Source organism: Pteropus alecto, unplaced genomic scaffold (genome assembly GCF_000325575.1).
Source record: "Pteropus alecto unplaced genomic scaffold, ASM32557v1 scaffold72, whole genome shotgun sequence".
NCBI lineage: Eukaryota > Metazoa > Chordata > Mammalia > Chiroptera > Pteropodidae > Pteropus > Pteropus alecto.
This window is the reverse complement of record NW_006436811.1, coordinates 20432183-20446208: the sequence shown is the minus strand read 5'-3', so window position 1 is coordinate 20446208 and position 14026 is coordinate 20432183. Positions and strand designations below refer to the sequence as shown.

The 14026-nt window shown below is 33.1% G+C and overlaps 1 protein-coding gene and 1 pseudogene across 1 annotated transcript in view; both read right to left on the bottom strand.

Annotated features, from left to right (window-relative positions):
- Positions 1-14026, bottom strand: part of GPC5 (glypican 5) — a 1125293-nt gene that overhangs the window by 324086 nt on the left and 787181 nt on the right. The window lies entirely within an intron of this gene.
- On the bottom strand, positions 443-561 carry LOC112481460 (annotated as a pseudogene).

Genomic DNA, 14026 nt, shown 5'->3' with positions numbered 1-14026 from the left:
ATTTGCTTTTGATTAGAAGAGAAATCAGCTATGGTCAAAAGCCTTGGCTATTATTACTTCTATAAAGTATACATTTCACTGCTACTGTAGGAATTAGATTTACCATGAATAGTTACAACATCAAAATCTTAAGTAATATATTGTAAGCCAATGTTTTAATCTACTATTTTTTAATTTACACCATCATGGTCTGAGACTATTTGAGATGAACTAAATGCATAATTTCTCTGAGAGTAAACAGGGAAACGAGTCCTTACTGTTTCATGGGGGTGATTTTATACAAAAACTAAGAGTGATTCAGTTTTCTTATCAAGTTAATATTTATTTATTTATTTTTTAGGCGAGGCTACCCTGGTTGACCTCACAGATTGCAAGGACATTGCCAGTTTACAATCCCTTATTTTATTCATTCATTCATTCATTCATTCATTTCATTTATTTATGCTTACAGCACCTGGTCTTCCTAGGTGGTCTCCCATCCAAGTACTAACCAGGCCCTACCCTGCTTAGCTTCCGAGATCAGATGTGATTGGGCATGTTCAGGGTAGTGAAGTTAATATTTACTTTTGTTATTATTAAGACTAATTTTTCCAAAGCATATTATAAGTCAATTTGTTCAGATATACAAGTCTACTTCATCACTAAAATTATTCTAGTGATCACACAACAAGATTATACTATTTAAGATGAAATGTGCTTTTTAAGGATGACCCATGGGCTAAAGTTTTCTGATAAAATCCCCTCTGCTACAGGTATTGAGCTCTGAGGTTTTATTCAGCTCTTGTTCAAATGCTGAAATAAAATAAAAATGACTTTTTGAGAAACAACAACAGAGTTTTGCCTAAAGGAACCTAAGTGATTCAATCCATGTGGAAGTGTGTGGCCACCTGCCTCAGGGGAAAAACAAACAAACAAAAAAATGAACAAAAAATCAAACCAAACCAAAATAAAATATGGTTTGGTTTTCAACTTAAAAACAAAGCGCTGACTCTAGATGAGCTCATCTAATTTTTAAAGTATATTAAATATTTCTCTGAATATAATAGACTTTGAACACTCTAGGTCAAGTCAAAACATACCACCAAATTGTTTCACATCCAACTAAAAACTCATGTTGAAATAAATTCCATTTAGGTTATTTTAAAGAACATGTTCTTCACTTCTTTTTCAAAGTAGTCTATATTCCACTCATATGTGAGATCATCTCATTAGAAGCTATATTCCAATAGACTGGCTTGAATTTTGGAATAGCTACATAAAAAAATTCTTCCATATTCATTAATAAAAATTATAGTTATTCAATAACATATGCACTTGTACAAGTGTTCCATGCCTCAGATAAAGGCACACATGAGACATTTATTTTAGAATTGATTATGTAATAAATTGCGCTTTCTCTTTAAAAATTTGATAGTCTTTCTACTTTTTGATGAAAATTAATTTTTTCCAAATTCTAGCTTCTTCCTTACATTGGTTGTTGGTAAACTCAAGAAAAAACATTACCATCTGTCTCAATCAGTTTACTGGTTACTGTGATTAGCATATTTGCTTCTTTCTTGTATTCATTTTTAACATATAACATATATATTATATTTATATATACAGATATTTAGGTATATAAGTATATATGTAAATATATAACCACATAATTAAAAACTTCTTGAAATAATTTTAGGTAAGAGATAGGGTGCCAACAAACACATATATTGGGTATAATTCTAATAGTCATGATACATAATTAAACGCTTTAATATGATTTTCAAAAGTTTCTGCTTCTATTACTAAATGTCATGTTTAATATATTATATAATATATAACTTCAAATTAATCTGTGGTTCTAAATGAAATGAATTTTTTACTGTGAAGGTTATGGTGTAGCATTGTGGAAGTTGTGCACTGCATAACTCCAGAGGTGTCGCTAATTTCATTGAAGTAACTAGCACCACTTGGGTTTGCCCCATACGTAAGCAATTTGACTGGATGTTGGCCCTATTATGTGTAAGTGCATAGCTCGTCAAAGAAATTCAATGAAGTTGTAATGTATTAAGGTGTTCTTGACTCTAAATATATCACAACTATGTTAACCATGGTGAAACTGATGAGAAATAAATGCAGTCAATTTTCATTTGTTGAAACTTCTGACTTTCTTCAGGATTGATGGATAAAGACAAAGTAATGTCAAAGATTATTACTAAAATTTTATAGATTTTATAATTTATTTATTCATAAATTCATTCCTGACTCTATAAACATTTCTGCAATATTTATCTATAATCATTTGGTGTAAAAATACAGATATTTTCATGGCAGATGTAAAAGATGGACTCATTCATAAAAATTTAACTAGGCATCATTTGATATGATTAGTTCACATGGAAGAAGTGGGCCTAAAGCAATGTATAAAACTCAGATGTGAAGTAAAATATGGTTGCTACATTAAAGTATAAGGGGTAATGGAAATATCCTAGGCTCTCCAGTAAGATCTGGGTAATAAATTATACAACTTTGAGCAAGTTATTCAACCTTCCTGATTCTCATTAATCTCCTTAGAACACTGATGACACCCATACTTGCCTCACACTGCGTTAATGAGAACGACCCTGCACAGCAGTCGGCGTTACTAGCATAGACTAGCTATTCTCACTCCTCCCCTGAATCCAAAATGTAACAGAATAGACGAGAGACAAAAATGATAACTTAGTGTGCAAAAGGCAGACATCTTTCCTTTCTGAGAAAATTCTGTCTAATAAACTGAACTGCAAAATAATTTACCATTTTATTTGAAACTATATCTTAAAGAATGAAAATTTGGAATAAAAATGTAATATTTAATTGATAAAGTTTGTATCTTTATAATTAGTAAATATTTATAGACACTTATCTGGGAAGATAATAAATAAAAACTAAGAAAAATTTAAATAAAGGTTAATATTATTTTGTACACCTATGAGGACAAATAGACAGTATCCTATAATTGAGACCTTTTAAAGTTAAAAAAATTCTTCTAAACAGATTGTTTAACATGCAAATATAGTTTAATGATTACAATAGTATATCCTAAAGCAATAAAATCCCACTTACAGTGCAGTTGAAGCAGATGCTAGTGATGAAGGGGTAGGAGTTGTAGACTATTAGAAATGTGAGAGATGTGGTGACCCCTCCTCTTTGCTAGGAGGAAAATGAGACTGAAAGAGTTTAAGTATCCTGTCTAAGAATAAACTTAGGTCCTAACTGATCAGGCAGCTCATCTACTTTCTTTGTGAAGGAGCGACCTAGGCAGCTGATTGTCACTGTGTGTGCTACAGAAAACTGCATCAGAACAAGCTCAAAGAAAAAAATTTAACATCTTCTATTAAAAAACCAATGTTTTGTTTATAATCATATTTGTCTCATAAACCTTAATGAATGGTGATCCAAATCTTGGGATAATCTGATATTTTCTTCATGCAAATCTGGTTTATCTGAGATTCTCAGTAAAGCTCCATCCCTGAACCTTTATTCTCTGAACTAAAATAGGACCTGAATGGCCCAGGCACAGATCTTTCATACTTTGGTACTTACTGCAAATTAGAAAACTAGACATACAGTAGAGTATGCTCTTCATCTTTGCCATGCTTTCTGAGAGATGCCTTGCACTTATTTAAAAAACAAAAACTAAAAATATTCTCATGGGGATCTCATACAGTCCTGTGGCTTTAAATACCAACTGCATTGAGATAGCTCTCAAATTTATGCCTCCGGTCCAGATCTCTTCTGAACTCCAGACTCATAGATCTAATAGTCTACCATGTATCTCTACATAAACGTTCAATAGACATCTCAAATTTAACATTTCCAAAACCCAAATACTGCTTTCCCCCCAAAACTGCATCTGCAGTCTGTCCCATCTCAGTGAATCTCAAATCCATCCTTCCAATCACTCAGGCCAGATACCTGGGAGTCACCTGGACTTTTCTTTTGCACTCCATAACTCATCCATTGACAAATCCTCTACCTTCATCATGAAACTAATTCTAACCACTTTTCACCACCTCTACTGATATCACCCTGGCCAACTTTACCATCATCTGTCAACTGGTATGTTACAAAGTCTTGCAATTGGTGCCTCTGCTTTCACCTTGAACTCTGTATTTATTCCCAGTGAGGAAGTTCATCCAACAAAATGATCCTATAAAAATGTAAATCAGACCACATCCTTCTCACAAGTCCAGCCACACAGGCATCCCAGCTACCACTCAGACATCCTGGAACACCAGGCCTTTCCACTTGCTGTTCCCTTTACCTCTCATCTCTCTCAGGTCTTTGCTCAAATATCACCTACTTGGAGAGACCTTGTGTCTTAGTCTGCTCAGGTTGCTCTAAGAATGACCACAAACTGAGGGGCTTAAACAACAAATATTTATTTTTCACAGATCTGAAGCTAAGAAGTTCACGATCAAGGCCCAAACAGATTTGTGGGCTGGTGAGAACGCTTTTCTTGGTGGCAGATGGCCATCTTCTTATTGTTCCTCACATGGCAGAGAACAGAGAGAGCATACGTTCTCATTTATCTTCTTATAAAGGCGTTAATCCCATCATGAGGCCTTCACCCTAACGATCTAACTACCTCCCAAAGGCTCCATTCCCAAGTACCATTACAGTGGGAATTAAGGTTTCTCAAATTTTGAGAAGATATAAATATTCAGTCCATAGAAACTCCTCTGACTAGTTTATTTAAAATTGAGCTTTCCCTTTTTGCACAATCTCTATTTCCTTTTTCTGCTTTATTTTTCTTCATAGCACTTATTGCTCTTCATCACACTATATATTTTATTTCATGATTGTCTGTCTCTCTCAACTATGCTATATGCTCTATGAGAGCAGGAACTTTTGTTCATTTCATTATTATTCCCTCATGCTTAAGCAGGATCTGACCCTCAGGAGAAGCTCCGTACATATTGGTTGGATCAATTAATTTTTTCTGTTCCCGACAAATCCTCTCATTATTTTTCAATTTTGTTTCGTACTTTTGTCTTAAAATCTTTCCTGTGTAGTTGAGTCTATAGAGAATATATTTTTCTTTGTTTCACCAAATATAAAGTTTATGATTTATTTTCTACCCTCCTCAATGTTTTTGATTGATTTCCAGAAAAATAAGAAAATGCTGACTTATACAGCCATGTGCATGGAAAAAATCTTACTAGTCTGTTTCTAAGACCAATTGTTCCTTCCTTTGCAGTGTCTCTAAGTTTCACTTATATTTCATAGTCTCCTGACGAGGCTCTCTAATACCTTTCTTATAATACATCTTGTACAGACTATTGGTAAAACACAACTTTTACTATGTCACCTAGGATTTAGAATTCTCTATTGCATTTTTAGTTGCATCTATCTAGCATACAGGGTCCTTGAGGTTCATGTTCCTAGCTCTACATTTTCTACTTTACTTTTGCACATACTTTAATAGTCTTCTCTTACTTCGATTAAGATTTTCAGTCTTCTTCTTGCCCCTCTCCACTTCCTCAGACACTAGCCAGTCTTCAAGACTTAATTCAACTGGACCCTCTCCTTATAGCAATTTCCAATTATTCTAGATAATGTTGATCTCTTCCTTATTGAAGTACTATATTTTTAGTGTGAGAAATAATTCAGCATTCAGTTGTTCTCTAAGACTACTTTATAAGCTTTTTGCATGCTATATACTCAAATTTCTTCTGAGAAATGTAATCTTAAAAGTAGTGATTGTTTTTTATTCATCTAATACATAGTAAAGTGCCTAACACACCAGCCACTTAATTTTTCCTTGCAGAAAGAAGAAGAGAGGGAGGGAGGGATGGAGGGGATAGGAAGAAAAAAGCTAGTGGTGACCTTAGTTTTTGAGTTCTATGTATTTTCTTTGGTTGCGAGGAAATATATGCCTGTGTATTCCACAGTTTGCTCTTTAAAGTGCATTGGCTTTAGGGAAAAGACATAAGATTAACAAATACATATTAACTCTTGAGGATACTGCAACAAATATATGATACAAATCACACACTTTAAATGTCAAAGTAATTGTTATTGTAGAAATTTAATCAAAAATAAGAATTTTATTGTACACTTGTATTAATACTATGGCATGTTCAAATGGAGATTACATGATAAACCAAATTAAGATTATTTGTATTCAAATGTTTTATCCATGATATATAATTATATTATACTACTTCTCATAAAAGTACTTTAAATTATTTTCCAGAAATTTTTATTAAAATTCTATCGGTTACTGTACAATTTGATGGAGATGTAAAGATAAATTTAAAACATGGCCTTCGATCTCAAGGAAATTACAATCGTATGGGACAGATAAATCTTCCTATTTCTACATTACACTTTTTATTTTTTAAAAAAATATCTAGAGTTCACTAGATATTTTAAACTAGAGAGACCACAGGAAGAAAAAAAGTACAATTTCAGTTTTTAAATTAAAAAAAAAAGAAGCTTGCGATACAAATTATGCATCAAAAGCAGAGATGACTTATGTATTTCATAGGACTAATAGCATTAAGTAGAAAATTATTAAATAAAGCAAAATAAATTTAGAGAAATAATGTCTGCATTCCAAAGAACATTTCAGATTGGTAAAATATCTGGTGCATCCAGCCTGTCTATTCCCTGCGACAGATTTCTCCTTTGGCCACAGTGAACAATCATCCAGCTGTCAGGGAAAAATTTGTCATGTTGAACCGACTTCCTCTGTGCCAAGAACAAGGTCAGAAGTAAAGGAAAAGGATATCCTGTCACTTATTGGATTTGACAGTAAATTACTCTTTGATGAACAGATGGACTTCAAGCAATTTAAATTCATAATCAAAGCGTAATCATGAGGAACAGTGATTTGGAATTTTCTGTCACCCCATCAATGAAGGACATACCTTGGACACTAGTCACTGAATCCTGGCTTGATCCCTGAGAACTTGTGCACCGTCACATAAAGTGTATCTATGAGTTTCCAAAATTATGAAGCCAGTTGTGCAAGTGTGTGATTCATTTTTATAATATCTTCCTTATATGAACTGGAAATTGTTTTTAATAGAATGTGGAGACTTTAGAAAACAAATCTGGAAGATTTTTTGAAAAATTCAGTATTGGGGGCAAAGTTGAGAATAAATGTTAATATATATCTGTGCTGAACTATAACTTTTAAATGATATATTGGGGTGTATGGATTAATAACACCTGCAGCATTCAAACCCTCTAGACTATGCACTCAGCAGATATGTGTCTTTCAAAGGCAACGTGCATTAAGGGCTTGTAAAGCTCTTCAGTACATGGTCTTATCATTGTTTGTTAAAGTGATTTTAGTGATGACATTAATAATCATGACGAAGAATCTGGATATGAATATGCCGAGAAGAAAATAGTGCTTAAATATGAATCTGCAGCCCATTTATCGTGAGTCTCAAAACTCTTCTTCATAATTCTGATTTCTCCCTATTTTTTCTCCTCTTCCTTGCATCTTTTTCCTCTTTTCCCTTCTTCTCTTTAACAAAGAATAAGTAAATGCCTAGTATGTGTTAATATGTTATATGTCAGAGACATAAATATGTGCGATAAATGTTTCCTAGATTTCAAGAATATATAGATCAGTATACTGAATTAGGCATGTAAAAAATCAAGTATAATAATTTATAAATGACACAACAAATGTAACAGTTTTTCTATTTAGAAACTTTCCGTATATGGACGTATGCTTCCAAGTAAATTGAATTGCCCCAATGTATTATTTCTGAAGATGGACTCATTCTTTTAATTTGTAGAAATGCTTTGAAGGGCTGAAAAGTTTAACCTCTCTTAATCGCATTAGGTTTAGAAATAGCATGTTGGTACAATATAATTATAGGCATAATAATACAGGGCAAAAGGAAATAACAGTCATTTCTGCGTGAGATGGCATAAAGAGAGGTAAGACTTCATCAAAAGAAGATGATACTCTAGCTTAATGTTCAAAGGTAATAAACCAGGAATGTGGGGTCAAGAGGAGAGATTACTGGAAGGAACACGTAATTAAAGATGTTATGATGAAAAGTTACAAAGATAGTAAAAAGCATGTGAATAAAACTCTAAGCCGTTTGGCAAGGATGGAGAATAAAGTTCAAAGGAGATAATGGGCTAAATTTGAGTTAGAGTTGGAGAGATAACACAAAGCCAAGTTATGACGCCCGTTGAATATCATAATAAAGAGTTGCACTTCATCCTATAGTATTGAGAGAGTTCTTCAAACATTTTAAGAATGTGGGTAGCATGACATTCTCCATATTTTGTAAAGAGCACTCTGATAATGTAGAACAATGGTTCTCAACAGGGGACAGTTTTGCCCTTCTGAAGACATATGAAAATATCTGGAGATACTTTAACTTTTTAAAAATTAAGTTTATGGGGTAACATTGGTTGATACAATTATATTGTACACTTGAAATTATAATGTACACTTGAAAATAATTTGACATCTGTATATTCTATTGTGTGTTCACTACTCAAAGTCCAGTTTCCTTCAGCTACCATATATTTGATCCCCTTTACCCACTTCGTTCTCTCTCTACCCCCATATATTTAACCCTCTTTATCCCATCTATCTCCCCGCTCCACCCCCACCCCTACCCTCTGGTAATCAATAGTCTGTTGTCCATTCCATGAGTCTCTGTTTGTCCTGTTCCTTTGTTGCTTTATCACTTATATTCCACATATAAGTGATACGTGATTTTTAACTTTTTCTGTCTGGCTTCTTTCACTTAGCATGATTATCTCGAGGTCCATCCATGTTGTCACAAATGGCATGATCAAAACTTGTGACAGAAAAGGGAACTGCTGGTATCTAATAGATAGAGACCACAGATCCTGCTCAACATTTCTAAATGCACTGGATGCCCCCGCCCCCCACCATCAACAAATAATTATCTAGTCCAATATGCAATAGTGCTGAAGTTGAAAACCCTGATGTAGAGGACAGACTGTGGGATGAGGTGGGATTACAGAAAATACATCCAGAGCAGTTTCAAGAGTGGAGGACAACAGTCCCATGGTATCAGAATTTAAATAAGAGGTGATGAGAGTGCTAATGGGTATGCAGTCTGTGCAGTCTACACAGGACACATACTCAGCTCAGAGTGCCCACACCGGGTTTAACATTCTGCTATCGTGGTATAGCTATTCTTAGTAGTTTTGAACAAGGAGTCCACATTTTCACTTTGCACCAGGCATTGAAAATTATGTAACCTGTCCTAGGTACTGGATTTTGGAGTCGTTAAGGATAATGGATGTAGGGGTGCTGAAGAAAAGAAATGAAACTTAGTTAACGGCAAATCCCTGAGTAGTACTGTTATTAGCTGGGAGAAATCGGAAAAGATAGTGAGCATAGTTTGAAATACACTGATTAAAAGCTACCTGTTGTAGAGTAAAATTATGCAGCAGACAGCATCCTAAAGATGCAGAGAATATTAGGAGCAAGGTCACCTGTACGCAACATTCATCAGTGTTAAGAATCTAAGTTCTACAGAAGAGAGGAAATGACCTACAGCAAAGTGGAAGTCAATATCTGGGAAAAATCAACTTCTGGCTAACATAAGCACTTTAATGACATAATATATAGTTAGTAGTTATATACTTAGTTGAAAATGAACAATGATTATTCCATATTTTTTCTAAAGAGATTAAAATATGTGAGGTTATTTTTCAAATAAAAATGTATTTGTATTTGAATGCCTGTGTTTTCTCTATTTGAAAAAAAAAAAATGTTTCTTTTTGAAGGTAAGTATTTTAACCATTTAGAAGTCTATGTTTCACGAAAGGGACCCAAAAGAAATGTATTCTTCTTCCGAGAAGAAACACATTTTTGGCAACCTATAATATGCAGTGAGTATGAGCAGATGCTAAACTTTACAGCTTACATTTTAATAGTTTCTAGTGCTGCAAAGAAATCTAAAATATATTTTAAAATTATGTACAATTTTTTAGAAGTAAAAATGTTTTACAAGTTTTTTTTTATATCTCAGAATCTAGGCAGTAATGACAGACTATTTTTTTCCTTTGGACCTCTGATCAGTAGTGTATATTTTCTATGTGTAGCTCAATTAAAATCCATTTATAATATATAATAATCATAAAATCATAAAATGTTTGTGTTGCACAAATACTGCTTACATAAGAATTGTTTGTAAAATATATTTCCAGAGACAGACTGATTATACTTGAGACTTATCTATTTTTGCTGGTATTAGTTGATTTTTTCTAAATAAATCTTGTGTTTTTTTCCTTCAGATTGCATATAAAATATGCATAGTGCATTTCTTTAGAGAAAATTGAATTTTTTTTACCTTTGCATATTTCTGTTTTGTTCCCTTAGAGCAGAATACTGAGATAAGCTGACATATCATAATTCTATTGATGAATGGTCATAGCTTATACTAGTCATAACGGCCACTTTCAGTGACACTAATGAAGTTACAAAGTTCCTTCAGTCTTCAGTATCCTCTATTAACAAGGGAGTATTTACTATCTGAGTGTGATGCCCTGGTATTCACATTGCGTTTTCCAGGGTGGGGAAGATGCCTGCTCCTCCATTCCTTATTCTGAGTTCACCTTTCTTTCTCAACATGTATTAAATCTGTAGCATCTACAAATTAAGTGATACTGAGATAAAAAAGATATAGCTTCTCATCCTAAGAATGGATATTAGTATTTATTGGAGCTATCATTAAAAGAGCCTATTTGATTGCTAAATTATGTTCATTGGACCAGCTATTTCTTATAATGTCTTTTTAAGTAGAATGGGATATATTTTTTTTATTTTATACATGTATACACTAAGGTTAAAAAAAGAAACTATTGAGAAGTATGAGAAGTAGAAAAATGATGAACACTAAAATTCTTTATTTTTTCCTAAACTGTTGAGACATCATTGTCAAGGATAAAGCTTCCATTTTTGGCTCCATAATCAGACTCCATAATCACACTCCAGTGTGAGAAAATTTATACCATATCAAGACAAAGCTCACAAGTGTAAAAGCCCCTTGAGGGCAGTGGCTGTGTCTACCTTGCCCACTAGTTACCGTTAGTCCAGCTCCAGATACATCATAAATGAATGCCATGTCATAATAAACACTTTATTTATTATGACAATTAATTCCAGGTCATGGTGCTTGTTCACTGAATCTGCTAGAACACTTTACTGTGAAAATGCGAATACCTATTTCTGGGCCTTGTATCTGGGATTACATTGATGAATCCACACTGAGGGTTCCTCGAGGTCAATGCTTTCTAGAAAATACTACAGTGAAGCAAACATGAAGATAGTCAAGCCATACAGCTTCTGATCAAATGCAAGCATACAAACAAAAATGTCAGTAAATTAAATTAACTTTTAGGAATGCAATGTTCAAGTCACACTTAAAAAAACAATGCTTGAACTCTGCAGTGGGAAAGAAGAAGTCTTTAGGTATATATAACTTATTGTAGGTGAAGATAAAATTACCGAAGCATCTTTGTTTTGTTTTAAGCTTGGCAAAGGTGCTTTAAAAATAAGGATAGGCATGTTTAAACATAGAGCTTTATTTAACCTTGGTTTGATTGGGTACCCTGGGATGTAGTTAAGAGCTCCTTCTAACCCTGACCCTGAAAATGATGCTGTTGAACACTCTGGAGGCAGATGGATCAAATTTTTATTAGATTAGATTGCATTCTATTCATGTGACAATGGAGACTGCTATCATTAACAAGGATTACATAGTCTAAATATGGATATATCCTGCCCTTGCTGCAGCAAAAAATAGGTGATTTTAAATAAAAGAAATATAGTGTCACATTTTTGAACATTTAAATAAAAATGCCAGCCTGGAATAACAAAGAAAAAATGTAGTGTTACAATTCTACCTCGCCATCCTTTATGATGCCATGTTTCTATTTCCCTCAAAGACACACATGAATTATTTTTAAAGTAGAAAAGACAGTCTGATTTCCTTTGCCCTGTGTTTTAGCAAATTTTGTCAGAATATTTTAGAAACTTCAAAACACTTCAATGTCTTTGGTCCAACTCCTGTTTTCATAAGAAATAAAATCTTAATCTTAGTTTATGTGATTTCACTTTATTTTCAACTTATCTTCTCATCTGCTAGTCAGCATAAGGTTCATGTCATTCTGTGCACCCATGTGATTTGGTCAAGCTAGCTCTTCCACTGCTTGCTTTCCTTTCAACCTATTTTTCATGCTTATGTTCACACCACATCCTAGAAGTGCCCTACATGCTCATTTGGATAAAAAATGTCATAAATATCAAGATGTTAGAAGGAAACATTTGAAGGTGATATTCTGTTAGAAGATACATTATTTATTCACTTATTAAACTGGAATTTGCTTTTAAATGATATATATATATAATTTAACTGTAAAATTATAACAAGAAATGCTTATATTTGTAAGAATATCTCACATTTTAGAAGGTACACTTTTCTTTAGCTATTATTCTAAAAAGAAAGAGATGAATTATGAAAATAATCATATTTACATTAATTAAGGATGAAAAACTATTAGAGGATTACGTTGGTATGGAAATCACACCTTCACTTCAAGTAGCTGAAAAATGCATAGCATCATGGCATAGGGTTTGGGGAAGGACATAAATCTACCGTCAAAGGCAAAACTACTATGGAGCTAGTTTTGCCTCTTTTAAAAGCCCTAGGGTTTCCTTTTTGTGTGTCCTTGGAGTAATTAATAGAGCTGGTACCAAAGTAATTAATAGAGCTTGTACCAAACCTACTACGCCAGTTTCTTTACCTAAAAAATGGGAGTAATAACTGTGCCTTCCTCATAGGTTTACTCTAAGTATTAAAGTTAGTTAACTTAAAAAACAAAGCTGAATCATGATGCCAAATGATGATTATTTAATTTCTTTTCAAAATTTCATATATATTTCCAGTAAGTATTTTATAAAGATATTTTTATTCTACTCCCAAGAACTTTAGTTAGTTTTGTTATTGTTGATTTAATGCACACTTTTCTGCATGACTTTTTGTTAAAAAAGTGACTTTACAGACAAGGTTTCTTTGATAATTAGGACTTGTTAAAATAATCAGTTATTCTATCTTTATACCTATAGGTAAAAGCTCACTGTATCTTTTATATATAAACTTTGCCTTTGTTTTAATAATTCAGAATTCTCAACTTTTCCTTATATCTCCCTCCAAGCTGCTTCCACCCTTTTTTAAAAGATAAATTTCTACTAATTATTTACCCACTAAGTATAAATTTACTATTTTTAACTGTACTATTATTTTTATTAGGATTGTACCATATTTATCTATGGATACCAAATCGCATAAGTTTTTCAAAGTGGACCCCAATCTGAAAGCATTAGTCCTGTTTTTTTAAGTGCATGATGTTACAGAGTAGAACATCTTTTTGTTTGTTTTGAAATCATTTATTAGTACACGGCAGAAATACTTAGACTAAACATATAATTTATAGAAAACAGCTACTTAGACTACACTTGAATTCCCAGAAGTTGAATCCACTTTGAGGTTCATGGATAATATACACATTCTTCCTTTCTTCTAACCTGACATTTTTGCAATTTTACAGCAATCCCAAAGTGCTGTGATTCCACAGCAAACAAAAAATAGCTGACACTCAAGTCAGTCTCTACTGATACTTGGTAACTACCCTAAAAACAAGACTAGGGTAGAGGCTTTTATTGTTGACTATAATTACATTTTTAAATGTCTAGTGCTGATTGTAGCAAATATAGAACACATCATTATTTAGGCTACATATTCCTTATTATGATAGAAATCTCGACTGCTATATAAATAATACTAATCTGTGTGATTCTCATCCTTCATGGAATCAAAATTATTTGGGTGGTTATTTCTCTGTTGAAGTGTTAATATGCTACCTTTAACACACATTATCTTAAAGTAAATGTTAGGGGGTACAAAATGGAGAAATTAGACCAAGTTTCTGTAGAAAGCTAGAAAACTACACAGATGACCTGGGTAGACCTAGACCAGATTTTCAT